The 26,498-nt window shown below is 43.2% G+C and overlaps 1 protein-coding gene across 2 annotated transcripts in view; it reads left to right on the top strand.

Moving 5' to 3' along the window:
* Positions 1–26,498, top strand: part of TAOK1 (TAO kinase 1) — a 141,732-nt gene that overhangs the window by 17,015 nt on the left and 98,219 nt on the right. The window contains exons 1-2 of one of the 2 annotated variants that reach the window (XM_077480363.1): positions 661–814; positions 22,946–23,038. The gene's annotated coding sequence lies outside the window, so the exon portion shown is untranslated. Of the gene's footprint in view, positions 1–660; positions 815–22,945; positions 23,039–26,498 lie in introns of those variants that run through there. The other variant, XM_077480362.1, reaches the window with a different exon arrangement.

Below are 26,498 nucleotides of genomic sequence, written 5' to 3'. Positions count from 1 at the left end.
ACCGTGTGTACAACAACTGTGGCCCAGGTGCTGCACCAATCGCAGGAGATTTATTTTCCAGCAAGATAGTGACCCCAAGCATGCAACCAAAAGTACACAAGTGCTTTAAAATGTTAAAGCTTATGTGATATATTAGAATGTGAGCCTAGGTATACTTTTAAATTGAAACAATGCTTTTTCTGTGTAGTGCAATAAAATAGGTTAGCTCCCCTGCTGTTCTGTTCAGCCACCAAATCTACGGCGGTGTAGCTGGCACAGGCCTATGAACAGTGATAGCACAGATTGTCCCAATGCTGGCACATGCTCCTCCATACCAAGAAGTATGGGGGGGGGGGGTTACTTCCTTTTGGCTTCTGGCTCTGAAGCAAGAAACGAATAAGGGCTGAGATGCCATGGAGATTTTATATGGAACTATTATTATTATTATTATAATGTGTGTGTGTGTGTGTGTGTATATATATATATATATATATATATATATATATATATATATATATATATATATATATATATATATATATATATATATATATATATATATATATATATATATATATATATATATATATATATATATAATTTTTTTTTTACTAAGGGCTCCAGTAAAAAAAAAAATATTTTTTACCTTATCCCTTGCTCTCCGGCAGCCGTCACTCACCACTTCTTCTCTCCAACACTCCGGCATGTGGTTGGGCTTTGGTGGTACTGCATTGAACATGATGACATCATAGCTGTGACAGCCAGCCAGTTGCTGAAGAGAAGAGGCTGCGAGGGACAGATTGCAAGGAAGGAAAATTCTGCAGGAGTGAATAAGGTAAGTAAATATGAATTTTGCTGGGGTTCCCCAGGCAAAATTTGAGCATTTAATCCTTGTGGTGCAGGGGAATCTCACTACAAGTTGGTGTGTGTGTGTGTGTGTGTGTGTGTGTGTGTGTTTGTTTTTTTTCCCCCCTTATGCCCAGAGTTTAGCAGCCAAAATATTTGAGATGATTTGATGTAGATTTTTCATCATACTGGAAATCTGTGTGAAATATCATTACTAGGAGTTGTTATTTTTATCACGATATAAATTGTAGGAGGGAAGAACTTGTCAGTGGCTCTCCAGACCAGTAATTACGTAGGATTTGATAGCTGTGAGTCATTTTGTTACTGTGACTGTTATGTGAAGCTACTTTTTCAGGCAGTTTTGTATAGCTGTGTTTGACCTAAACTGCTTGTACATGACAAGCAACAAATATTTATATATGATTGCATCATATAAGAATCATTTTCATTAAAGTAGAAGTTCAGCCTAACTCTAATTAACTCTAAATTTACTGACAGCCACATTCTAAGACTAATCTGTCTAACCCTATAAAGCAAAAATCGCTATACATATCTTTTCTACAGCTGCTCCGGTCTCCAGCGGCTGATGCTGTCTGGAGGAGACAAGCTCACTTACTGTGGGGCTTCCATTGTTTTTGCCTCTTCTGCACATGCCTACACAGAGAGCACACCACTGACAGCTCAGCATGTGACCGGACTGGAGCGGCTGCAGAAAAGGTATTATAGCGATTTTTCACTTTAGGCCTCATGTACACTGCTGCTGTTTAAACTGACATTTTAGGAGCAGTTGGGCATTTTTTTTTCCCCCAACTAACCCTGAACTCTTCTCTGTTATCTTATCAGTACATGTACACAGGTTTGTTTTATAGTAGTTTCTAGGCAGTTACATTTAGAGGCTTTTTTGGGAACCCCAAAAAAGCGTTCAGAAGCCGCATTTAGATGCATTTCAAACGCTAAACGCTGCTACCCACGTTCAGGCGTGTTTTTCGTCTAGTAGAGATTTTAAAGGGGATATTTCATTTTAGTCTGAGCCTGGAAAATGCTTAAAGCACACCAAAAACTCAATTATCACTGTATGCAGGCTTGATCTACTATGTGATATTCCCCTCATCAGCCTATTATGAAGTTGAATAGGAATTTTACTTGCCTGTCAACCATTGAGAATTTAACCTGGTAACCCCCACATTGAGCTTGAGACCCTAATGTCTGGCTGTTTGCATTTCTTTATGACCCAACATGTTATAAAGTTTTCCAGCTAGATAATGAGATTCCTACAATTGTCTCTTCCTCCCCCCCCCCCCCCCCCCCCCCCTAGTCTGTAACCCTATATCAATCTCGCGTGTTATTCGAACTAGACAGGGTCTAACCTTTTCCAAGAGAACGTCAAAGGTGGCACTTGACATGCATGTAAAATTTCTAAAATTCTCTGGGTAATTATGCAGCTGAACATACATATTAGAAAAGTATCCTGTGGACATGCGTTGAGCCATCAATGGATGTATCCAGTAGCGACTAGCTCTGGTCGTCTCACGCAATTTTCTACGTCTTTGGAGCCTCAGCACAAGCAACATCAGGAGCATTTCCTAACACATGCTCATCATGGGATCCATATTAACAAGCCAACCAAAAAAATAACAGCTAGCTACAAGCACACTGCTTTCTAAGCTGCTACTCACACTGTTCTCACAGAATGGCTGAAATAGTTAATACTTGTTTTTAGTGCTTTCTAATCATTTGGGAAGGTCTCCTGTTTATCTTCAGTGAAAACGCTGCTAAACACATGTTTTTAAACGTGGATTGCTAGCTGTGATGTTCCAGTGTTCAGGAGAGGTTTAGAAATATCCTGTGTACATGAAGCCATACAGGATAGATTAGAATGTGGCTGCCAGTAGATTTAGAGTTGGCTAGTTTTAAAGGCTGAACTTCTACTTTAAAGGGTTTGTAAAGTCCTTGTTTATTGTTAGGGAAAAAAATGTTATACACACCTGCTCTGTGCAATTGGTTTTGCACAGAGCAGCCTGGATCCTCCTCTTCTCAGGTCCCTCACTGGAGCTCCTGGCCCCTCCCTCCTGTTGAGTTCCACCACAGCAAGCAGCTTGCTATGGGGGCACCCAAGCCGAGTTTGACAGCTGCAGGAGCCAATGGTGCCGCTGCTGTATCTCAGCCATTCAGGAGGGAGAGTTCTGGACAGCAGAGGAACTATAAGGCTCCATGCACACTGAAGCTGATAAACTGCAGTTTATTGGTGTTTGGGCGTTTTTTGTAAAAGCCCATAAACTCCACTCTATGTTAGCCTATGTGTCCATGCACACATGGACGTTTTTCAGCTTTAATGAGCAGTGGAGTTTATGGGCTTTTTTCTGAACGCCAGAAATTCGCGTTCAAAGTGCCGTTTTTCAGCGGCAAAAAACGACAAACGCTCATTAACGCTCATTAACGCTCGTTCATTAGTGTTCGGCATTCTATTTTTCAATGCATTGTGGGATTTTTGGAGTGTCCTCTGTGTATTTTTATAAAAAACGCCCATTAACGCTAACGCTGTAAAACGCTCATTAACGCTAGTATAAAACGCTGTTAAAAGCAGGTTTTTCAACCAGCGTTTTCTGCCAGCAATCTGGCGTCCAGAAATAGCTTTTTTGAGCTTCAGTGTGCATGGAGCCTAAGACATCGCTGAATAGAGATGAGGCTCAGGTAAGTATTAGGGGAACTGATGGTGCCTGCTGCACACAGAAGGCTTTTTATCTTGATGCATAGAATGCATTAAGATAAAAAAAATATTCTGCCTTTACATCTAATTTTAAGTGTTCCATGAAGTTTTTCAAACATTCCCAGTCTTTGTCATGTAACTATATGTAGAGGAATGAAACATTTCTCCTTGTGCAGTGAGTCTTAGCTTGCTATACAGGTATTGATGTTGTAATGACTTTGTACCATAGTACAATACTAGTTCTACCCTGTGTACCTAATTTAGTATTGTGAAGCTAGCCGTTAGCTGTATACTACAGTGGGTTTGTATGGGAATGGTTGTTTTTGCAGTATCGCTTCCCCCTGAACTCCAAGTGCCCTCTCCCTACACATAGACAGGAGTCGAGGCAGCAGTACTCCTTTTTTTTTTTTTTTTTTTTTTTTTTGTTTTTTTTTTTGTTTTTTTGTTTTTTTTGTTTGCTAGGGAAGAAATAAAATGTATGCATGAGGAATGGGACAGAGCATGTTGGGGGGGGGGGGGGGGGGGGGGGTGATTGATGGAGTTCCATAGTCTAGCAGGCAATTCTGACAAGTGTTTTATGGCATTGAAATGCCAAACAGGAAGTTAGAAGCACACTGGATTTTTGGTAGATTAAAGAGCTTCTATAGTCATCTTTTGAAAAATTTGAGTTGGCAGCTACAAAAACTGTAGTTGCTGACTTTTATTAATGGGACGCTCTCACCTGTTCTGGGATCCAGCGTTGTCCCCGGCACTGTGGGCAACCGGCTGTGACTGCTTGTAGCTTTAATTTAACAAACCTTTTCTTTAAAATAGCAGCATTTTTAAAAGGGATAAAACATGGGAAATGTGCATTCTAGAGATGTAGTACATTTTCTGGCCAGTTAATCATCTGGGTAGGACCTTCAGGCAATCCTAACTTCATGTAATATGCTCACCTCCTATCCTGGTACCTTTTGGGTGCTATGGTAGTAATTGGGTATACTGTTATGTTCACTTTTGTAGCATCAGCAGAGGATTGGACAATTAATTCCAAACTGCCTGATCAGTGTATCTGACACTGGGTTTTCCCTGTTCCACTAATCACTGATTATGCATACAAAACCCTTTTTTTTTTTTTTTTTTTTTTTTTTTTTTTTTTTTAAATGTACAGTACATGGTACCTTCAATCTGTGCTATGCCTTACCAGTCACCTTTTCTCCTAAACTCTAGCTTACAGCTGGACAGCATGGTAGATCTGTGACTAAAGCTGGGTATATATGTACTGTTGTCTATTCAACAGAAGCTGATCTAAAGACTGGCTTCTGTCAAACGGTGCTCCTGGAAAACCCCCATTTGATCAGCCACTGGTCTGTGTATTCTGACGGGGGTGTCGATACTGTCAGAATAAAATGGCGCTGTGGGGGGATATTCCTGCATCCACAACACTTGTGTGGATGCAGGCATCGGTGCGTGTATAGCCTGCTTTACACTCTTGTCTTACAGCACTGGGTTCTGGGTTTTGATTTCCGTTAATGGCAAAGTCTACAGGGAAGTTTATATGCTCTTTGCCTGTTCATGTTTGCTTTGCACAATCTAAAACATGCTGGTCAATTAAATGTCTTCTACCTTTACTAGCTGTACTGAGTGTGCATATGTAAATGCCTGAATTTTTGCCTAAAAGGACAAGTATGGCCAAAACTATTTACAGGAGCACACATAATTCTGCAGTTCTGTGACACAGATTCAGCCAAAAGCGAGCTGAAGTTAGCTGTCCACTGATGTCACAAGGCCAGTCTGAGCTCTGCAAGGATCCCAACAATGTTGGGATCCACCCAGATGCCTGACTAGCAACTGGCTCAGGCTCTCAGCATACTGCTGAGAGCCTGAGCCAGCTGCTCCTGCTTCCTCCCCAGAGAGACAGAGCAGTGACTGACAATGGCTGCATGGGCAAAGCCACATATCAAAATATTACGAGTGTTTGCGTCAATCTAAACACGCGGTCTGCATCAGTATCCTTGTACCTGCTCATGTCAGATCTTGGCATGTGGCTGTGTCCATACATCCACCTCTATAGGCTGCCCACATTCATCATGGGCTGGATGCAGGCACAATAACAAAGTGAGCCAGCAGGCAGGATGGGTGTGTTGGCACCCATGTCCACGAAGCTTAAGTCGCTACCATGTGTTGTGGAGCACTCTGTGTTGGGGAAAAAAATAGTGCAGGTCCACTTGTCGTATGTTGGCAGCCTAGCTAAATGTCTGCCTCAACACACCACATGTTAATGTGCAACAAAACATTCTTCACCTCCTTCTCTCAAAGACGGCAATAAAATCACATTTGCTAGTAGAGCAAGAATAGTGTGTAGACCTCTGTCAAGATTTTATTGCAGTCTACCTCCACGTAAGGGAGATTTCCAGGTTACAGATGTCTGACAGAGCAGGAAGAGGAGTTGAATTTACTTTATGTGGGAAAGTGTTTAAAACCTGATGGCAAAATCAAAGTTTTCTTGTGTTTGCAAGCTTTTCACATTAGAAAAAATGCCTTGCGTTGCAACAACCGATCAGAACTGTTCGCACTGATTTATTGATCAAGAATTTTTATTAAGCATTTAACTTGGATTAAACCTATTGTTTGTGAGACACAAATGCTGTGGAATGTTTGCCTAGTTTCGGATTGTAGGCCAGCATTACACAGAGTGATTCACAGTTGGATCAATTTAAAGTAAACTTGTCACAGGAGAAATATGGGGTTGCCACTGCTGACCTTTTTCCTCCTGAAAATGCTAGGTGCTGCTGATGGTTCAGATTGAATACCATCTGAGTTGCTGACTTGGAACTAAATTTTGACTTTTTTTCCTATTTTTTTTTTTTCTTTATTTTCTATGTGCTGCTTCTAGGGCTATGATTTATGTGTCTGGAAGCCAGATACAGTCATTTAATAAGCTTTCTAAGAAGGCGGTGAGTAGTGTCCGCTAATGTACAGTATTTCTCTAAAATGACAGGTAAATTCTAAGGCTGATGTCACACTAGCAATTCTGTATCTCCAGCAACAGGACCAGTAAATTGTGCTGGAAAAACGCTTGCCTGTTTGTATATGTTGCGTTCTTGCTGCCTTGATGAGCTAGGGGTCGCTTCCTTACTAAGAAAGTTCTGCAGAAATCACAAGTAGGGGTCAATGCGTGCCCATTCATCCAGTGAGAGAGCGATAGGTATAAGCAAGTTAGTACTTGTGTCCTGCATAATGATTGTGCTGGTGGGTTCTTGCACCAACAGAAACAATGATGTAACATCGGCCTGAAGTAGGCCTCCAGGCAAGCCTGGCCAAAGACAAAAGTAACTAAATGATGAATATTCTCTAATAGGGCTTTGAAAATTAAAGATTAATTCCTCAATTAATCGATTAATTTTTTTTGATCGGTACTCACCTATCCGCCAGCTTCTGGGTCTTCAGGGAATTCCGTCAGAGACTCTTCCCCCTTCCCCCAAGTGCCCCTGTCTGCTAACAAATGGAATGGGGGAGGAATCCCGTGATGTTGAAGTTCTGATTGAACGTACCGCGTACGGGGGAGGAGCTATGCATGGCGTCCCCCGCTGCTGCCCTACAGAACTAACACGATTGTCAGCTTTACATGCTGTGTTTTTATTATCTTTATGTGAGTAGTTTGTGTTTGAACACAAAAATTAAATCTTATATTTAAGCGGTGAGCACTTAGATCTTTTCTTACTACCCATGACCTGGCGTCCTTGCTGAGATCTAAGGAGACGTGAGAGAAGTTTATGGTCCGTGTTAACCCTTTTGCTACCTGCTTGCATGACCACCTGTTTGCACAGGTGAGAGTGATTAGTTAGACCGGAGGTGGAGGGATTGTCTTGCTGCTATGGGAAAATAAAGACTTGCTTCTGTTTGAATTTAAAACGTATTTGTGTGAACTGTGAAGTTAAGTCATGGATTGTGGAAACTAACTAGTGTCGGGTGATTGTATATAGTTTATACCACATTTATCACTGACTAATGCAGAGTTGCAGTGCAAGGAGATCAGCTAAAAGTAGTTGGATCTGTATGTGCGTTATAATTGAAATTGGTTGATTAATCGATAAAATTTTTCGTGTTCGATTAATCGATTTTTATTTAATCAGTAACAGCCCTATTTGCATTACACATCAGGGAAAATTTACTATAACGTGCATCTGTGCATAGTAACCAATCGACTTCTAACGTCTGCTTATTTAACCACTTGAGGACCGCCGTATTGCCATTGTACGTCAGCACAATGGCACAGGCAGGCATAATCACGTACATCTACGTGATTGCCTTCCAGCGGGTGGGGGGTCCGATCGGACCCCCTCCCGCTGGTTACGGCGGTCCGATTCGGTCCAGGAGCGCTCCGTGATGAGGGGATGGCCGTTGGTTTTCGGCCACCCCCTCTGGATCGCTCCTGGCCAATGAGAAGCTTCCTCCCCTGTGTATTGTTTACACAGGAAGGAGGAAGTGATGTCATTCTCCTCGGGGCGGTCTTTTTGACCGGACTACGAGGAGAACAGTAAAAGTAAGTGTGCACCAACACTACACTGACATGTAGGTACACACAGGCACACAAACCCCCCCCGATCCCCCCCCCCCGTCACAGTGTCACTGATTGCATTGATCATTTCTTTACTGATCAATGCATTCAGTGTCAGTTGTGACAGTAAAAACTGTCAGGACAGTTAGTGTTAGGTCCAGGGTAGCCCCCTATCACCCCCCAATAAAGATTTAACCCCCTGATTGCCCCTAGAGTTAACCCTTTCACCCCCTTTTGCCAGTGTCACTAAGCGATCATTTTTCTGATCGCTGCATGTGTCGCTAGGTAGCTAGTTATTTTTTTAGGTTCACCGCCAGGTTTTTATAGCGCTAGGTACCCCGATATACTACCCAATAATGTTTTTAACCCCCTGATTGCCGCTAGTTAACCCTTTCACCCCCTTTTGCCAGTGTCACTAAGCGATCGTTTTTCTGATCGCTGCATTAGTGTCGCTACAGTCGCTAGGTAGCTAGTTATTTTTTTAGGTTCACCGCCAGGTTTTTATAGCGCTAGGTACCCCGATATACTACCCAATAATGTTTTTAACCCCCTGATTGCCGCTAGTTAACCCTTTCACCCCCTTTTGCCAGTGTCACTAAGCGATCATTTTTCTGATCGCTGCATGTGTCGCTAGGTAGCTAGTTATTTTTTTAGGTTCACCGCCAGGTTTTTATATCGCTAGGTACCCCGATATACTACCCAATAATGTTTTTAACCCCCTGATTGCCGCTAGTTAACCCTTTCACCCCCTTTTGCCAGTGTCACTAAGCGATAATTTTTCTGAACGCTGCATCAGTGTCGCTAGTGTCGCTAGGTAGCTAGTTATTTTTTTAGGTTCACCGCCAGGTTTTTATAGCGCTAGGTACCCCGATATACTACCCAATAATGGTTTTAACCCCCTGATTGCTGCTAGTTAACCCTTTCACCCCCTTTCACCAGCGATCACAGTATAAGTGTCACTGGTGACGCTGGTTAGCCAGTTAGTTATTTAGGTTCCCCGTCAGGTTTTTATATATCGCCAGGGACCCCCATATACTACCTAATAAAAATTTGAACCCCCTGATTGCCCCTAGTTAACCCTTTCACCACTGATCACCGTATAAGTGTTACGGGTGACTCTGGTTAGTTTGTTTTTTATAGCATTTTATATTCAAATCCGGAAGGCAGTGCTTGGTTTTCGGGGTCCCGTACGTGGCTAGGCTCCCAAAAAGTCCCCCACATGTGGTATCCCCGTACTCGGGAGAAGCAGCAGAATTTATTTTGGGGTGTAATTTGACTTCTGCACATAGCATGTGTGAGCAATATATCATTTAGTGACAACTTTGTGCAAAAAAAAAAAAAGTTTGTAATATTCCCGCAACTTTTGGCAAAATATAAAATATTCCATGGACTCAACATGCCTCTCAGTAAATAGCTTGGGGTGTCTACTTTCCAAAATGGGGTCATTTGGGGGGGTTTTGTGCTATTTTGGCATTTTATGGCCTTCGAAACTGTGATAGGTAGTGAGGAGTTAAATCAAAAATTTGCACCCTTACAAATCCTGAAGGTGGTGATTGGTTTTCGGGGTGCCCTGCGCGACTAGACTCCCAAAAAGTCCCACACATGTGGTATCGCCATACTCGGGAGAAGTAGCGGAATATATTTTGGGGTGCAATTCCACATATAACCATGGCATGTGTGAGCAATATATCATTTAGTGACAACTTTTTGTAAAAAAAATTTTTTTTTTTTTTTTTTTTGTCATTATTCAATCCCTTAGGACAAAAAAAATAAATATTCAATGGGCTCAACATACCCATCAGCAATTTCCTTGGGGTGTCTACTTTCCAAAATGGGGTCATTTGGGGGGGATTTGTACTGCCCTGCCATTTTAGCACCTCAAGAAATGAGATCGGCAGTCATAAATTAAAAGCTGTGTAAATTCCAGAAAATGTACTCTAGTTTGTAGACGCTATAACTTTTGCGCAAACCAAAAAATATACGCTTATTGACATTTTTTTTTACTAAAGACATGTGGCTAAATAAATTTTGCCCTCAATGTATGACTAAAATTTAGTTTATTCGATTTTTCTTATAACAAAAAGAAGAAAATATCTTTTTTTTTTCAAAATTTTCGCTCTTTTTCCATTTATATCGCAAAAAAAAAAAATCGCAGAGGCAATCAAATACCATCAAAAGAAAGCTCTATTTGTGGGAAGAAAAGGACGCAAATTTCGTTTGGGTGCAATATTGCATGACCGCGCAATTACCAGTTAAAACAGCGCAGTGCGAAATTGCAAAAAGACCTCTGGTCCTTAAGGTGTTTATTGGTCCGGAGCTGAAGTGGTTAATTAAGCTTTTATCAAAATCTTGAAGGCGATTGGTTACTATGCTCAGCTGCACTAGTTTTAGTAACTTTCCCATAGCATTTATACATTACTGAATTCTTTGCTGTATTGACTGAGGTTCTTGTATAATCTGTATCTCAGTCCCACTAATACAGTCCAGTATACCTTAGAGCAGGGCAGGACAAAGCTTGGTTGCAGTGGTGATTAAAAATGGTGTCTGGTCTGGTCTCTATTTTCTGTCCCATTGGCTGCTGTTTCCTCAGTCACCACTAGGTGGCATCTAGAAGAAAAATGCTCACAATCAACACCGCACGTCCTTCAGTGTGTGTCTTGGTGTTGGTGTCTCTGTGTGTGCTAGGGTGCCCAATATGAGATTGCTTGTGTGACAACAGCCCTAGTGCAGGGCTCGACAAACCCCAGGCGCCAGGTCGCCAATGCGACCAGAAATCGCGAGTTGGCGCCTAAGCTGCCACCAGCCCACTCACTATCGATGCCCCTACTCACTATCGATTAACACTGACTGCCGTCCTCCTCCCTCCTTCACACTCTGCAGCACCACGCTGTGTGTGAAACTGACACGCAATGGAGAGAGGAGGATCTGTCAGCCTGATGCCGGGTGGGGGCGGGACCCAGCAAGCTATCAAACACCAGCCAATGGGATCTGGGCGGGCCGCTACGTGTATGTGGCCCGCCCCTTTTCTTAAGCAGCCCAATCATTGGCTGGTGTTTGATAGCTGCTGAGTCCCGCCCACCCCGGCCGGGTCCCGCCCACCCCGACATCAGGCTGAAATCTGACATATCCACCTCTCTGTTACTTGTCAGTTTCACACCCGGCAGGGTCCCGCCAGCTCCTCTGTTACATTTCAGTAACAGAGTGCTCCGTGTGAAACCTGCCAGTGCCAATCAGTGCCACTGCCACCTGCTAGTGCCAACCAGTGCCACCTCCAATCAATACCACCTGCAACCAACCAGTGCCATCTGCCACCGCCAATCAGTGCCAGCGCCAACCAGTGCCGCGTGCCAGCGCCAACCAGTGCCGCGTGCCAGCGCCAACCAGTGCCGCGTGCCAGCGCCAACCAGTGCCGCGTGCCAGCGCCAACCAGTGCCACCTGCCAGCGCCAACCAGTGCCACCGCCAATCAATACCACCTGCCGCCAACCAGTGCCACCTGCCAGTGCCAACCAGTGCCACCTGCCACCACAAATCAGTGGCACCTGCTAGTGCCAACCAGTGCCACCGCCAAACAATACCACCTGCAACCACCACCCAGTGCCACCTGTCAGTGCCACCTGTCAGTGCCACCTGCCACTACCAATCAGTGCCACCTGCCAGTGCCACCGCCAATCAGTGCCACCGCCAACTAATGCCACCTGCCAACACCAACCAGTGCCACCGCCAATCAGTGCCATCTGCCAGTGACAACTAGTGCCGTCGCCAACCAGGGCCACCTGCCGTCGCCAACCAGGGCCACCTGCCGTCGCCAACTAGTGTCACCTGTTGCCAGCCTTACTCTTTCTGGTCAGCCCATACCCCTGATGTAACAGCGTTTCAATGGAGTTATTGACTGGGTGCTCCATTGTGAGTTAGGGATAGGGGGTGAAAATGAGTGGCCTTACCCCGGGAGCTGAAAAAAAAACTGGCTCCTAAATTCAAAGCAAATTTGTCAACCCCTGCCCTAGTGTGTATCTGTATTTGCCAACAAGACTTGTGTTTGTAGCCCAGTTTCTTGTTTGCCACTGGATGGACAAGATGCATTGCTATAAATGTGTGCAACAAAGATCTTGTTAAAGTTTAAACACAAGGCAGTTATTTACTATGTGTTACTATGTGCCAGTTACATATGTCTCTGTGTAGGGGTGCCATAAGGAAAAAGCTAAACCCATGCCACGTTGATTCTCCAAACTTTGTGAAACTAGCAATGGGAATGTCAGCATACACTCCATATAGGATTGGTTTCAAAGTTTTCTCGCGCATTTTTATTCAGGGCAACAGCAGAGGCATCTTTGGCAAAGGTGCCAGAAATGGAATGTTATGGCCTTCTGGCTAGCAGGTCCAAAAGTGATTCTCTGTCTATATCATGTACAGTTGCAAATGGCACTTTGCCCTTTGCAAACGAAAGGCTGGGTTAGTACCCGCTTTCCTAACCAGACATGGATTTAGTTGTTTTTAGATCTATCTGCATCTTGTTTATAAATTGAAATGCTATGCTCTGAGCTTCTGTAGGCTTAAAAAGGTTTGAATGGATGTACTGTGTGGTGTTTTTGCCCATTCCCACCACTGAAAGCAGTGACATGCTGAGGTTGGGGGGCTACTTTTTACACACGGGGCCTTATGTGGTAAGTTTGTATTCAGATAGTAGCTTCCTATTTAAATGTCCTTCTCCATATTTTACTGGCAAAAGCATTTACATTTTATTGCAACGGACCCCAGTGGTTAGAGCTTGGTTACAGGGTGGCATTTGTGTAAGCTTCTCTGGAATGATACGGGGTCAAAGTGTGTATTATGTTTTGTTCTAATCTGAGAAGCTGATGAAATGGTCATGCTTCTCCCTAGAAGAACAATCTCCCTTCTTTTGCTGTATAATAAGATGTTGACGTAATTGAGATCTTTGGTTTACAAGAGTGGAGTTGTACATTAAAAAAAAATAACAAAAAGTTAAAAGTTTGTTTTTTAACTCCTTTGTGACCACAGTACAACTTTTTTTTTTTTTTTTTTATAAATCCAAAGGTAAAATGCCCTTTTGCTATGAGAATGCAGGAAAAAAAGTGTGCAACTGTGTATTCCTATTTCTCAGATCTGAAGTCCATCAGAAATATTAGATATAAAATATTTAACCTTAAAATAGCCAAACGCTACTCAAGTTTTGGTAAAGTCCTTCTGAATCTTACAAGGTTTGGACCATGGGTGGCCCTGTCAGCATAACACTGCTAAACAAACTTTGATTGGAAAATCTTGGGAGAGGGGTGGGAAATGATTTGCTGAACATTGAGTGAATCCTATCAGATGCACTCACTGTGTATTCTGACCACCACGGGTGTCTCCATTGCTTGAATACAGTACCCAACAGCAGAGATTCCTAAGGCCTCATTCACGCAGGCGTATAGAAGTGTGAAGGGCCGTGTATGCCTGCACAGAATGCAGGCAGTCTCACTCATGTCTGTTCGGAGTCTGTTTGCATCTGAGGGCCCGCACCCACACTGATGTCAAATTAAACTAGTAGCTGTGCCCATGCAGCTGCTGTGTGCCAATAGGTTGAAATGGTTGTTTTACAAGGTAAGAGTTCACATATACTTTGAAGTCCATAGATCAGCAATACAGTCAGACAGCTAACCTTTTTATATAGAGTAGATGGATGGTATTGGCAGACAGACTGTAAGGTTGTTGTGTGTTTGTTTTTTTTTTGTTGTTTTTTTGCTATTTATGGGTGGTTGTGAAAAATGAGGGTTAATTTGGAAATTAAATGCTGCTCAGCATTTGTTACACATGAGATCCTTTAAAGCGTAAGTAAACCCATCGATTTGATAGTTTAAAAAAATAGTTAACGTTCCTGGCATGCTGGAAATGTTAGCTGTCACATTGGTTGCGCTCTTAACCAAACTGTCAAACCATCCAATGGGTGGTGTCATAACAGATCACATGTGCAGCATCATGACAGTTGCAGATTAAACAGAGTCCAGTGACCACTTCCTTGGCTGATACTGATGTGAGTGTTTTTACTTCCACTTTAAGCCAGCCATTTGTGGATCCCTGCTAAACCGGCCGTATGTCGATCTATGTAGGGGCACCCTGGTTGCTTTACCTGCTAGCATTAATCATTGTGTTCTTCTGGCAGGGACGGCTTGTGTTCTTCCAGGTGGGAAAAAACACTGGCTCAGTGGGAGGGATGTCCCCATCAACACTGACTGTGTTGATGAGGGGAATCCGAGCAATTTTCTTTCTTCCAACCCTCGATTGCAGGAAAGCAAATTGTATCCTATACTGTATGTCATGCCATAGTTAACATTCTTATCCTGTAAAGATCTCTTCTTGGTGTTTCACAAGGACATGGTTATCTTATGACATAAAGCCTCTATCCTCCTTCAAGGTGGGCTCTTCCTTCCACCTCCAATAAGGGTATCCTCCTTCTGTCTTGGTTCAAAACATCCCAGTTAAAGTTTTATATAAAAGGTTTGTTTTCTGTGTTGTGCTTTTGTATAAATACCACTGACTTTTATACTTACCTGCTCCTTGCAGTGGTATTTCAGAGCAGCCCCAATCTTTTTCTTAGGTCCCCCCCCAGCACTCCCAGCTCTCCCCCCCTTGACCCGTGCCCCCAATAACAAGCCAATGGCTCCCTCTGCTGTGTCTCAGCCAAGAAGGGGAGAGAGAGACCTGGGACAACCAAGGATCCTGTGCAAATCATTGGATTGAGAGGGGGCTCAGGCGAATATTGGGGAGGGCTGTGGGAGGAGCAGCACACACAGGTTTTGTACCTTCATGTAGAGCAGTGTTTCTCAACCTGGGGGTGGAATGGCGATGTGCCAGGGGTCACCGAATCCTGGGCTGTTCATGAAGCCTGCACCTCTCTCCTAGCCCGCTGCTGCCCACTCAGCCTCTTCGCTGCTGCCCATTCAGTTCACAGCATGGCTGGGGGTGCAGAGACTAGAGGTCAGCTGACTGGTGAGAAATGTGAAGTAGGAGAGGCTGGAGGAGATCCTATCTCCTGATTTTGGCATAGGTGTCACTGCTGCGAGACGCCACAGAGCTGGAGACGCAGTGAAGCTGGAAACACAGTGAGTAACACTGCCTGTGATTAAAAGTCCCCACTACAGTTTTAAGATCAGCAGATGACCTAGAGAATACATGGAAGGGGTAGAAACGAAGAAAAGGGGAGAGAAAAAATGAGAGCACAAAAAGACAGCTAGAGAAGGATGAGGGGGGGAGCGCAAGAAATTAGGATAGAGGGATAAAAGGGAAAGAAAGGAGAACAGAGAGAGGGCGGTACATCCTAAAATGTACTGTAAGGGGTTTAATACTGTACGAGTGGAAGGGACTTGGGGAGTGCTAAATGTCCGTGGGTTAGGGGCATGAATTACTTGTCTTGCCTTGAGTGCTGACAACCCACGCTTTGAAAAATGTTACTGTTGGGGGGGGTCCCCACAACTTGGGAAATTTTATCAAGGAGTCCCAGCACTAGAGAGGTTGAGGACCACTGATGTAGAGAATCAAATGGTGGTTGTAGCAATATTAAAATTTTCACTCTTTATCCTAACGTCGTGTGTTTGTTTTTTTTCCCCCATCCCTCTCTCTAGCCGTCTTTCTTGTTCTTTCTCTCCTGTTTTCTTTGTTCCTCCCCCTCTTTTCCTCTCCCTTCCATGTTTTCTCTATTCTTATTCCTTCTCTTACTTCGTGGTGGGGGGGAATGAGATGAGTGGCAATGCTGGGGGGGAGTTCTGTTCAGCCAACTTAGGTGCTTGCGATCAAGGTCATCTGCTGATATGAGAATTGTAGTGAGGACTTTTCATGGCAACTATAATCACAGGTAGTGTAACTGGCTGTGTCTCCAGCTTCACTGTGTTTCTGAGTTTGTAGTGTCTCGTAGCAGTGCCACCTATGCTGAAATCAGGAAATGGGGTCTCCTCCAGCCCCTCCCACTTCACATTCCTCACCAGTCAGCTGACCTCTAGTCTCTGCCCCCCCAGCCATGCAGTGATCCGAATGGGTGGCTGAGAGGGTGGCCGCGGGCTCCAAGAACAGGCTCCAGGGACAGCCCTGCTGGGTGGCCTCAAAAAGGCTGGGAGAGCGATGCAGGCATCAGGAAAAGCCCAGGATTTGGTGAACCTTGGCAAATCATCATTTGACCCCCAAGGGGGTACCTACCCCCAGGTTGAGAACCACCTCCCGGCGTGCCACGCCATTGATTTGATTGACAGCAGTGGAAGTCAATGGCTGCGCTACTATCAATCATCCAATAATGAGCCCACAAGAGCTGGGGTAAACCAATTCGGTATCGTGCCCACGGACAATTGGGGGCTCAGGTAATTAAAACGGGGGCTTGGGGGGGGGGCTGGAGAGTGCAAGGTGTTTTTTCACCTTAATGCACACAAAGCCTTTCAACCCCTTTTAAGTGGTTAAACATCCTTCATCTACAGTTCATCCCTTTGATCTAAGAATGAAATGTTACTTTGTTTATAGTTGTCTGTGATGTGATAAAACTTGGCAGGCTGCCTGGATTTTTTATTTTTTTTTAGCTGTCAGAGAACTCTCTGCACTTGTTGGATAGATCGGAAAATGCAGTCTTAAAGCGGGATTCCGCTGACCTATCGTTTTTTTTTTTTTTTTTCCTGTGTCATTATAGTTTGTTTCTAATTCTAGTATTCACTACTTGTAGTTTTATTCTCCCAGGCTTGCCGATTTCTTGCGCAAATGTAAGTTATAAAACTTCCTCCTGGCTGTTTCCATTTTGCTTTTGGGCATTTGAAGCCCACAAGCATTTAGTTCTGGGATGCAGTGAATGCTGTGCTCCCAGCATTCCCCGCTCGATCCTGCGCAGGCTCATTGACACCAGCGAGCAGCGCCGTAAGATTTCGGGTTGCCATCACAACGGGCGGCGGCGTCGAAGTTCCCACCCTGTTGTGATGGCAACCAAATAAATACTTGCCTGCCCACTTCTAAAATGGCTTTTTCGGACACGCCCTCGTCACGTGACCGGCGTCTTGGTTCCGAAATCTCACAAGATTTCAGCATTACGCCATTCTCCACTGATTCCTGGGAAGACTCTAACAAAGCTCCCAGGGAGCTTTGCGAGGCCGGGGAAAGGCGATAAACATGCCTACTCCCACGGGAGGAGAGCCTGGAAGTCAGAAAACAAATTACTACTAAAAGGTAATTTACGGCATTATATATATATATATATTTTTTTTTAAAGGTCATTTGATCATCTATGGTCCTAAGGGAATTAAATTATATCAACTTGAAAAATTGAGTACAAGACCGGAAGGGAAAACAATCGCGATTTTGATTCTTAACGATTAATCGTGCAGCTTTATTGCCTTCCCCTTAGTTGGATTTATTTTGGATTCTTCTTAAGTTTCCGTGTCCCATACCATACAACAATAAAGAAAGTAGTATTTTTGACTGGCAAGTAAAATGTTTCTTGGAATGTAGTATGGGGCACATGTCCCTCCCCTCGGTTTTATTATCTCCCTATTGCTTGCCACAAAACCTAGGCTACCTGGAAGGGGGTTATGAGGAATGTCCCTTCACCTTAAGGTAGCTGCATATAATCCATGGTAAAAATTAGGGTTGTGCCGATACTAAGAATTTTCTTGAGTATTTATAAAAAATATACCTGAAACCAATACCTTTTACGTTGCGATTTGAGTCCATACAAAATGAATGTATGGACTCAAATCGCGCTGCAAAGAATCATGTGTGTTTGAACAGGAATGCAGTGCGATTCCTGTCTGGTATCATGCAGTTTTCCCCTCCTGTGTGAACCCAGGCTTGTCATAGTGACTTCAGCCTGGGCTCACACAGGAGCGATGCGGGAAACCTGTATTGCCAAGTATTTGACCGACCGTATCTGCACTCGTCTTCACCAGTAAAGAAACAAACAAAAAAAAACTATCGGTGCAACCCTAGTAAAAATTCAAGTTTCTGTATGGGACTCCAAGAAACAAATTTTACTGGTAAGTCAAAAACCCTTTTTCTAGTGGCTACCTGCAGATTGGACAATGTAATCCATATTTTTCTTTTAAAGAGCACCTTTCATGGTAGAAATATAGGTGTAGTCAACCTGCTGATGGGAAACTCTTGGAGTTAGAACCTTTGTCTTGTTTTTATTGCTTATAATACATCATACAATACTGCAGAGACATCTTAAACCATTATTGAGGCTAAGTGCGCAGCTCAGCCATAGCGCTGTCTTTAAAATGATAAAATGGCAGCACACCAAGTTGAAATTCATGTAGAAATTGTACTAAATTCTAATATCAGAATAACAGAGATTTTGGAGATACAGAAGCCTCCATTTATAAAGGTGACGTACAGAGCAAAAAGTAAGCAAATACAGAAGTAGTACACAGACAACCGGTACAAGAAACCACTCAAGACTAGACTGGGAACCACAAAACTAAAATGTATAACCTATGTTAAATGTCTAACCTTGAGCAAAAAAAACAACCGGCAAGAGTGTCTAAAACTCTACCGGTAATAATTCGCCCAAGGGAATACATTGTAAATAAGTCCTACCTGTATAATGTCCCAAATTTAGCATGGCAAGCAGGAGCCAACCTGCACATGAGGGCAGGGATCGTCGCAAATTGCATGCATTGCATCCAAAATTAGAAATGCATTCTGATACTGGCAGTAAGCTGGTTAGGCCGCATTTCCTCTCCAGACTGTCTTATGAAGAATTGCTGTGGGTTGTTATGAGACGGTGACGCTGGCTATGGGAAAAAAAAAGGGAACAGCAGACATCTAGAAAAGTTATGAAGCCAATGTAAATAAGGGAGAAAAGGTGGGGGGCTGGGGTGGAGAGCCAGAATGTGGGGCAAAGTTGTGCAGCTTCAAGTGCTGGTGTACAAAAAAAAGCATGCATACGTAAAGGACATCACAAATATCAAAAACTTTATTTTTTTCACATCATTTTTTTTTTTTTAAGGAGATGTCTCCTTACTAGGAAAACCACTAGCCAGAGGAATAATTAACGTTTGAGTAGAACGCATGTTCGTCATAGGTTTGTGTTTTAAAACCTCTGGAGCCTAGAATATATAAATCCCAGGATTCACAATGTAGAAATAGTTTGTATTTATAACTGCCATGATTGGACTAAAAGTTGTGATCTATGACCATGCTACGCAATTCATGTGTTTGATGTTGTGCCTTTACGAAATGTACAGTTACTGGTTTGTTGTTGGTGGGTATTTGCAGACTAATGTCCAAGGACCCCATTAAGGGATTGTTGGTTCTACCCGTACACCAATATAGGAAATTGAAAATGAAGGAAAATTTCTCCAGTGGATTAAAAAGCCGACCAAAAGTTTGGCCTCGTCTCCATCCAAAAAAAGTGTGCTTGTGTATTTTTTTCTTTTGGCTTTCTTTGGTGTATGAGAGCTGTGCTCCTTTAAGACTGGCTTTTGTACTAAAATAGATTTTGGAAGGCAACAACATTTCATACAAGGTTATTCATTAATACAGGGTGTGTCAGCTATTGCTACACAACTCTTACTCATTTTGGAATGAAATTTGATTATACTAGCAATCACAGATGCAGAAATACTTTTAGATGTATCACGCCTACTTTATTCGTATAATTAATTATAGAACCATGTATTTTCTGTGTTTTTAAGCTTTTTTTTTCTGCTTTCAAAACATCACGCTATTGTTGATTATCACGTGCTTATACAATGTCTCATCTGAGTGCATTCTTTTCTTGTTGTCGAAACAATATATCTGTTCACAAGTCTTGTAACTTTTGTAAGCAGTATGCATTTGCATTACCTACAGGTAAGGTCATTTTTAGTAGCTCGGTTGCACTACTGAATTTGATTATTTGATCAGAGTAGTGATCGGTCACTGAACAGGCAAAACTAGTGGTTTCTTATGGTGTAAGCTACAGAAATACCTTGTAGTCTCAGTCACTTGAGTGCAATTTGATTAATAAATTCTACTTTTATAGCTTTCACCCATAGCAAATGAGTTGTTGCATCTGCTTCACAATTGATAAGACTTCAGCCAGTTCCACAATGATTAAAATTTCAAAATGTATATGTCCAACATCTGCAATTTTCATAATGAAATTTAAAATTTATACTAAAAATTCCTGGTGTAGTTCTGCTTTATGAGCCTTTTACTGGGGCTCGACTGATTATTGGCGGCTGATATTTACTTTTTTGGAAGTATCGGTCACAAACGTACCCAATATTACCAATATTGCTTCAAGGGGTTGTACCAGGGTGATGTCTACAGCTGCATGCACCACACCGGTACAATTTTTTTTTTTTTCTTTTTTTTTTTTTTAGAGCGGACAGTCAGCTTTATTGTAATAACAACTGATGCGGCTCAGCTGTTATTACAAGCAGCAGGAGGGGACGTCCATCCGACCGTAATCCACCCCTCGCCCGGGCTCTCCCGTCCCACGAGAGGCCCAAGCAACCAGCAGACATGTCACTGCTCCGTTCGGGTCTCAGATATAGTAACCCAGAAGTGATGTCATGACATCACTTCCTGGATTACTGGCATCCTAAAGGCGCCAGTTTAAAAAAAAAAAAAAATAAAGTATTCAAAAACGCTGATCTTAACATTTTTGAATACTTTTAAGTACAGAGGAGGGGTTTGGGGTCTTATAGACCCCTCCCCCCCCCATCCATCCCTCCATAAAAAGTACCTGTCACTGCCTATTACTGTCTCACAAGGGATGTTTATATTCCTTTGTGAAAGCAATACCGGTGAAAAAAAAAAAGTAAAAGGACAGTGTAAAAATCAAATGTTTTAATGTAAAGAAAATCAAAACAGAATATCGGTGCCGAAAAAACTATTGGTCGATCCCTAGTTTTTACATGGTTATGTGACTATATAGAGCGGACAGTATACACGGAGCATTACAAACTTTAAATTCACATCAGGCCCTTGCTTTAGGGAGTTTATACCTATTCTGTTTAAGATTATTATTATTATTAAGCCTCATTCACACAGGCTCATTGTGGCCTGTATAGTGTGATGAGCGCCTTGTTTATGGGGCTGGACCTACATGCAGACAGTTCATGTTTCTCTATGCGGACACATTGGCTGTACAGACACAGCTGCTTATCCTAATGTGACAGTTGTGTGGGGGTAAGCTTTGAATGTACACTGTCTGACTTCAGGCCTGCTCATCCACCCTTGCACATCTGTCACATTAGGATGAGCAGCTGTGTCTGTACAACTGCTGCATCCTCATAGAGAAACATGGACTGCCTACATGCAGCTCCAGTTGGCTCTAACCTCATAAACAAAGCACGTATCCATGCTATTTGGGCCACAGCACTTGCATGAATGAGCCCTTGATGTGAATTTCTTACAGACCGTGGCAATTTTAAATCTAACAGATTATATTGAAGTCTAGCTCTCCTTCCTCTTTCACCTTCTAAGCTTCTATGTTGGTCCATTTAAGCCCTTATCACACCCATGTTAGTTAATGCATGCATGCTACTATACGAGATGACAGTGCTGCATTACCGTGTCACTAAAGGCAAAACTTCTTTTTTTTTTTTCTTGTTGGATTCAGTGGAAAGGAAGGAATAGAACACGTGTGGTGTGCGTTTGGTGTTTTTTATTTTTTTTTCTTCTGTTGTGCTCCTAAGATTCACCTTCTCTATTTGTCCTGTTTACCGTTATGTGAAAGTAAAAGAAAATCCCAAATGGTTTGTCTCCAGAAAAGTAAGGGGAAATCCTCCAATAGGGTTGGCGGTTCTGGTGATCTTAAGATTCCCTCACTTTGGGATTTTCTCTCACTTTCTATTTTGACTCGCAGGACATGAAAGTAAATCTTCCCAATGGGACTCTGATGACAAAGGACAGATGTGTTATAACCCTTACTCTACCCAAAAAAAAAAAATAAGTCTTGCCTTTTAGTGACACCTTAAATCCTAGGAGCAGATGTGAGAGCAAGCAATGCTACTGAAAAGTCTAAGACCCCGTAGCACTACAGCTCTAAAAATAGCGCATGCAAAGCGCCCTGAAACAGCCACTGCTGTCTCTCCAATGTGAAAGCCCAGAGGACTTTCACACTGGAGCGGTGCGCTGGCAGGACGATCAAAAAAGTCCTGCTAGCAGCATCTTTAGAGTGGTGTATACACCGCTCCTGCCCATTGAAATCAATGGGGTGGGGCCACTATACCGCTAGCATATCGCTGCTGTAGCAGCACTTTGCGGTGATTTTTAACCCTTTCTCAGCCACCAGCGGGGATTAAAACCGCTGCGCTAGTGGCCGAATAGCGCTGGTAAAACGGTGCTAAAAATAGCGCCGCTTTACCGCCGACAACGCACCAGTGTGAAAGGAGCCTTTGATCTAAAATGCCAGCAAGTGCTTGAGGTCACCAGTGTCTATCCAAAGCTGAAAATTCTGCTACACCTGGAAAGTTTGATTAGTTACTGATATCAGGTTGCTCACCCCCTGATCCTTGTGCTCAAGCTGTTTTTTAGGGAAACATGTTAAGGATAGGTGATCTCTGGGTGGGGACATCCACTTACAAGTTGTTCCAATAGACCGTTTCATTCTCTGTATTTATTTGCTGTCACAAGAGGACCTTTTGCATGTATTACTTTGTATTTTATTTTTTTGACAAATATTCCTTCAGAAGTTTTCCAAAGCGTTTTTTTAATCTGTTTTCAAGTAACATACAAGGGTGAAAAAAGGTTTAAACTTCAGGAATCCTGCTTAACAGGAAGTCAGACTGCAAGTGTGCCGAGTACCTGTTCTAGGGTCATTGGTTCAAAGAAGAAATACTGTGTGTTGTGGTGTGTTTATTTTTTATTTATTTTTTTAATACAAATATTCATTCTAATAGTTCTCATTTTGTGCAGGTGTACAGCGGGGAGTGGCTTTCAACCTCAATCTAACCTGGATTATTCCTGATTTGGACTGATTAGGGACAGTAAAGCTGATGCCTCTCGTCGGTGAGTCCTGTAAAGTTTTTTTTTTTTTTTGTTTTTAAGATGAAGAAAGAAATATTAACCAGTCCGTCACATCTTACAGGATACAAGATCTAGATGCTATTGCCTTCTTTTTCCACAACAGTCTGTGAATTCCTAGCCTCTGAAGTATATTTCTCTCTCTTTATCCATAATATTAAAGTGAACCTGTGCCCAGAACATGCACCCAAAAATATTGATATGTTCTGAACAAGCAGTAAAGGCACTTAAAACAAGCTATAATAATTCAGCTCTATGTCTATAAGACCCCTTTCACACCACACCGCCCATTGCGTCGGCGGTAAAACGCCGCTATTTTTAGCGATTTGGATTTGCGGCACATTTCGGCCGCTAGCGAGGCGCTTCCCCCCCCCCCCCCCCGCTAGTGGCCGCGAAAGGGTTAGAACCCGCCGGCAATACGTCGCAATAGCGGCGTTTTGCCGGCGGTGATACAGCGCTGCCTCATTGATTTCAATGGGGAGCAGCGGTGGAGGAGCGGTAAACACACCGCTCCTTCACCGCTCCAAAGAAGCTGCTGGCAGGACTTTTTTCTGACGTCCTGCCAGCGCACCGCTGTAGTGTGAAAGCCCTCGGGGCTTTCACACTACATATAATGGTGCAGCTTCTTTAGGGCGGATTGCAGGCGCTATTTCTAACGCTATAGCGCCTGCAAAACGCCCTGGTGTGAAAGGGGTGTAAGTGTTGTGAAGGAGCTAGTTTTCGATTGTTTGAAATATCATTTTTAACTGAGACACTGTTTTTCTATAAGAACATATTTTGGCAGCCACTAATGTAAACACCCAGCAGGCGTACCTAAAATGTAAGGCTGACAGATGGCCAATGCTTGTCCCTAGTGACAATTTGCCAGTGACAGGATTGCTTAAAGCGTTTGTTATCCCAACACTTCATTTTCCTGATATGTGCCTGCTGTACCATGTACCCGTATGAGAAAGTTTACATTACTTTACATTGCTTCCTTTATGTGAAATCCCTGGTGATCCTGCCAGTCCCTCTACTTTCCTATTAAAAACTGACCACACTAAGCAGGAGAGCACAATGTGTTCAGTTCTCTAGCTATGCTTGCTCTCCTCCAATGATCAGACTTGTCCTGACACGCCCCCGCTGCACAGCCATTCACTGGGAAGCTCAGTGTTCTGCTGCTCCCCCCCCCCCCCCAAGCTCTTATGCAGCTGAGGACAGAGGGAATGTGATTATTTAAAAAAAAAAAAAAAAAAAAGACAAAAGGTATTTTATAATGTGTGTGTGTGTGTGTGTGTGTGTTGGGTGTTTGTTTTTTTTTTTTTTGTTTTTTTATTCTATTGTGACATTCCATAGAGGGCTTCTTAACAATACTGCCACTGGCAATTCCTAAAAAAAATACAAGAGTCGCACATCTGGCATCTTCCCTAGAAACTGACTGAACCCCAACTTCAAAGTGTTTGTCGTTCTCTTTGAGAATGAGTGTTGAGGATTGGTGCTTTTCCAAGGCTGTTAACTAAACTATTCATTTTTTTATATTGTAATCCTGACAGCTTTTTATTTTATGGCAGTTTTATAAAATGTAATATGAACACTGAACTCAAGCAGAAGATGGACATCCTTACAGGTGGAAGCCTGACACTTCTGCTCTGACAACTAGACAATTTAAAGTGTTACTTTAGACAGGAACTTAAGTTAAATCACTTAAGGCTGCCCTTTGGCAGGTATAGCTATGTAAAACATTAATGTTAAAGAGTTTGTAAAGTCACATAACACAATTACTTGTATCCTCTGTTTTAGCAACATATAAAGTACAGTGTGTCTGTCTTTTAAATTATAATCCTAAATACCTTTTTGCACAGTTCCCCTGTGCAGTCACGTGATCTCCCTCTGCTCTCCTTCGATCAAAGAGCAGTAGGAGGGGTTGAGATTCCCCAATGATGCATGCCAGCCAGCAGAGGGAGGTCATGTGACCATACAGAAGAGCTAGGATTATAATTTAAAAAAGGACCTACTGTACTGAATATCTTGCTAAAACAGATGGGATACAAGTATTTGTGTTATATATTAGAGGAGAGGCTGTGTACATACAGCGGAATGACAGAGGCACGTAAACTGACTACGGTATGATGGATCAGCAACCATCAGTACCATGGTCATCGCACACACTGGGACACAGGAACAGGCAGGATCAACCAGGTATTTTAGATCAAAGAAAAGGACAAAATTACACTTTAACAGCACTATGCTACTGATCAGGCTCTAAAGGAACAGTAGTCCCTGCGCTATTTTGTTCCAACTTTGATGCAATTTGAGGTTCATATACCACAATGTTGCACAGGCATTGCTTAAAATTGCATCAAAATCAGGCAAAAAATCACGCGACTTACAGGTCGCAGAAATTTGAAAGGGTCCTTAAGGTAAAAAACCTTTAGCGCCCCCCCCCCGCCCTTTTTACTTACCTGAACCTGATTGTTTCATCCAGGGGGGGCGAGTACAGCAGCTCCAGCCGCTGTCTCGGGTCCTCATTGGATAGATTGATAGCAGTGCAGCCATTGGCTTCCGCTGCTGTCAAATCCAGTGACATGGAAGCCGGGGGTGGGTCGAATCCCGATGTCTGTCAATAAACGCTGCAGCAGGACTCGGGAGCGTGCCTGCACGGGTGTCCCCTTGGAATGCAGGTATCCGAGGGGGTCACTCAATGTGGGGAGGAGCTGGGAGAGCTGCTGGGGTATCCCAGAAGAGGAGGATCGAGGCCACTGGATGTATGACAACATATTTGTTTTTTAAAAGAAGAACCTTTACAACCACTTTAACCGCTTGCCGACCAGCCGCTGTCATTATACTGCGTCTGGTTGGCACGGCTGCGCAAACTGCTGTAGGTGCACGTCGGCTGCTTTAATAGCTATAGGGGGCGTGCACGCCGTGGAAACTGATGTGCACAGCCGCGATGTCCGCCAGCGACCTGCAAACGCTCTTCAGAGAGCCAGAACGGGGATCTGTCAATGTGTACAGAGATATCCTTGTTCTGTCAGGGAAGTAGAGAGAGATCTGCTATTCCTAGTCTACTCCTTGCCCCTCCACACACCAGAGCTCCAGTGAGCATGAAGGAGCAGAGTGGGGAGCTGCCGATTGACAGTCAGCAGCTCTCCGCTCGGGGAGCTGAGAGAAATGAGCCATTGGTGATTTTCGATCGCTCGGTTCTCGGTGTAGAGGCATCGGGACAGATGTAGCATCGGACTGATGCTGCATCCACCTGGGTAAGTATGAATGGGCAAATAAAAAATAAAAAAAACCTACTGCTCTTTTTTTTAAATTAAAGTAATAATTTAGGTAGCATAGTTTAAAACTGCTCAAGAGGAGATATTCAGAATGTCTAATGCTGACTGTTGTGGTTTTTTTTTGTTTTTCTCCATGCCCCTTTTTTCTGTTTTGGTAGTGTGGCAGTGTTTCTGCTTTACTCATT

The sequence above is a fragment of the Lithobates pipiens genome, unplaced genomic scaffold (genome assembly GCF_037356315.1).
Source record: "Lithobates pipiens isolate NorthernLeopardFrog02 unplaced genomic scaffold, aLitPip1_a1.2 Scaffold_16, whole genome shotgun sequence".
NCBI classification, from domain to species: Eukaryota; Metazoa; Chordata; class Amphibia; order Anura; family Ranidae; genus Lithobates; species Lithobates pipiens.
The sequence above is the reverse complement of the archived record's forward strand: the minus strand, read 5'-3'. Positions and strand labels throughout refer to the sequence as shown.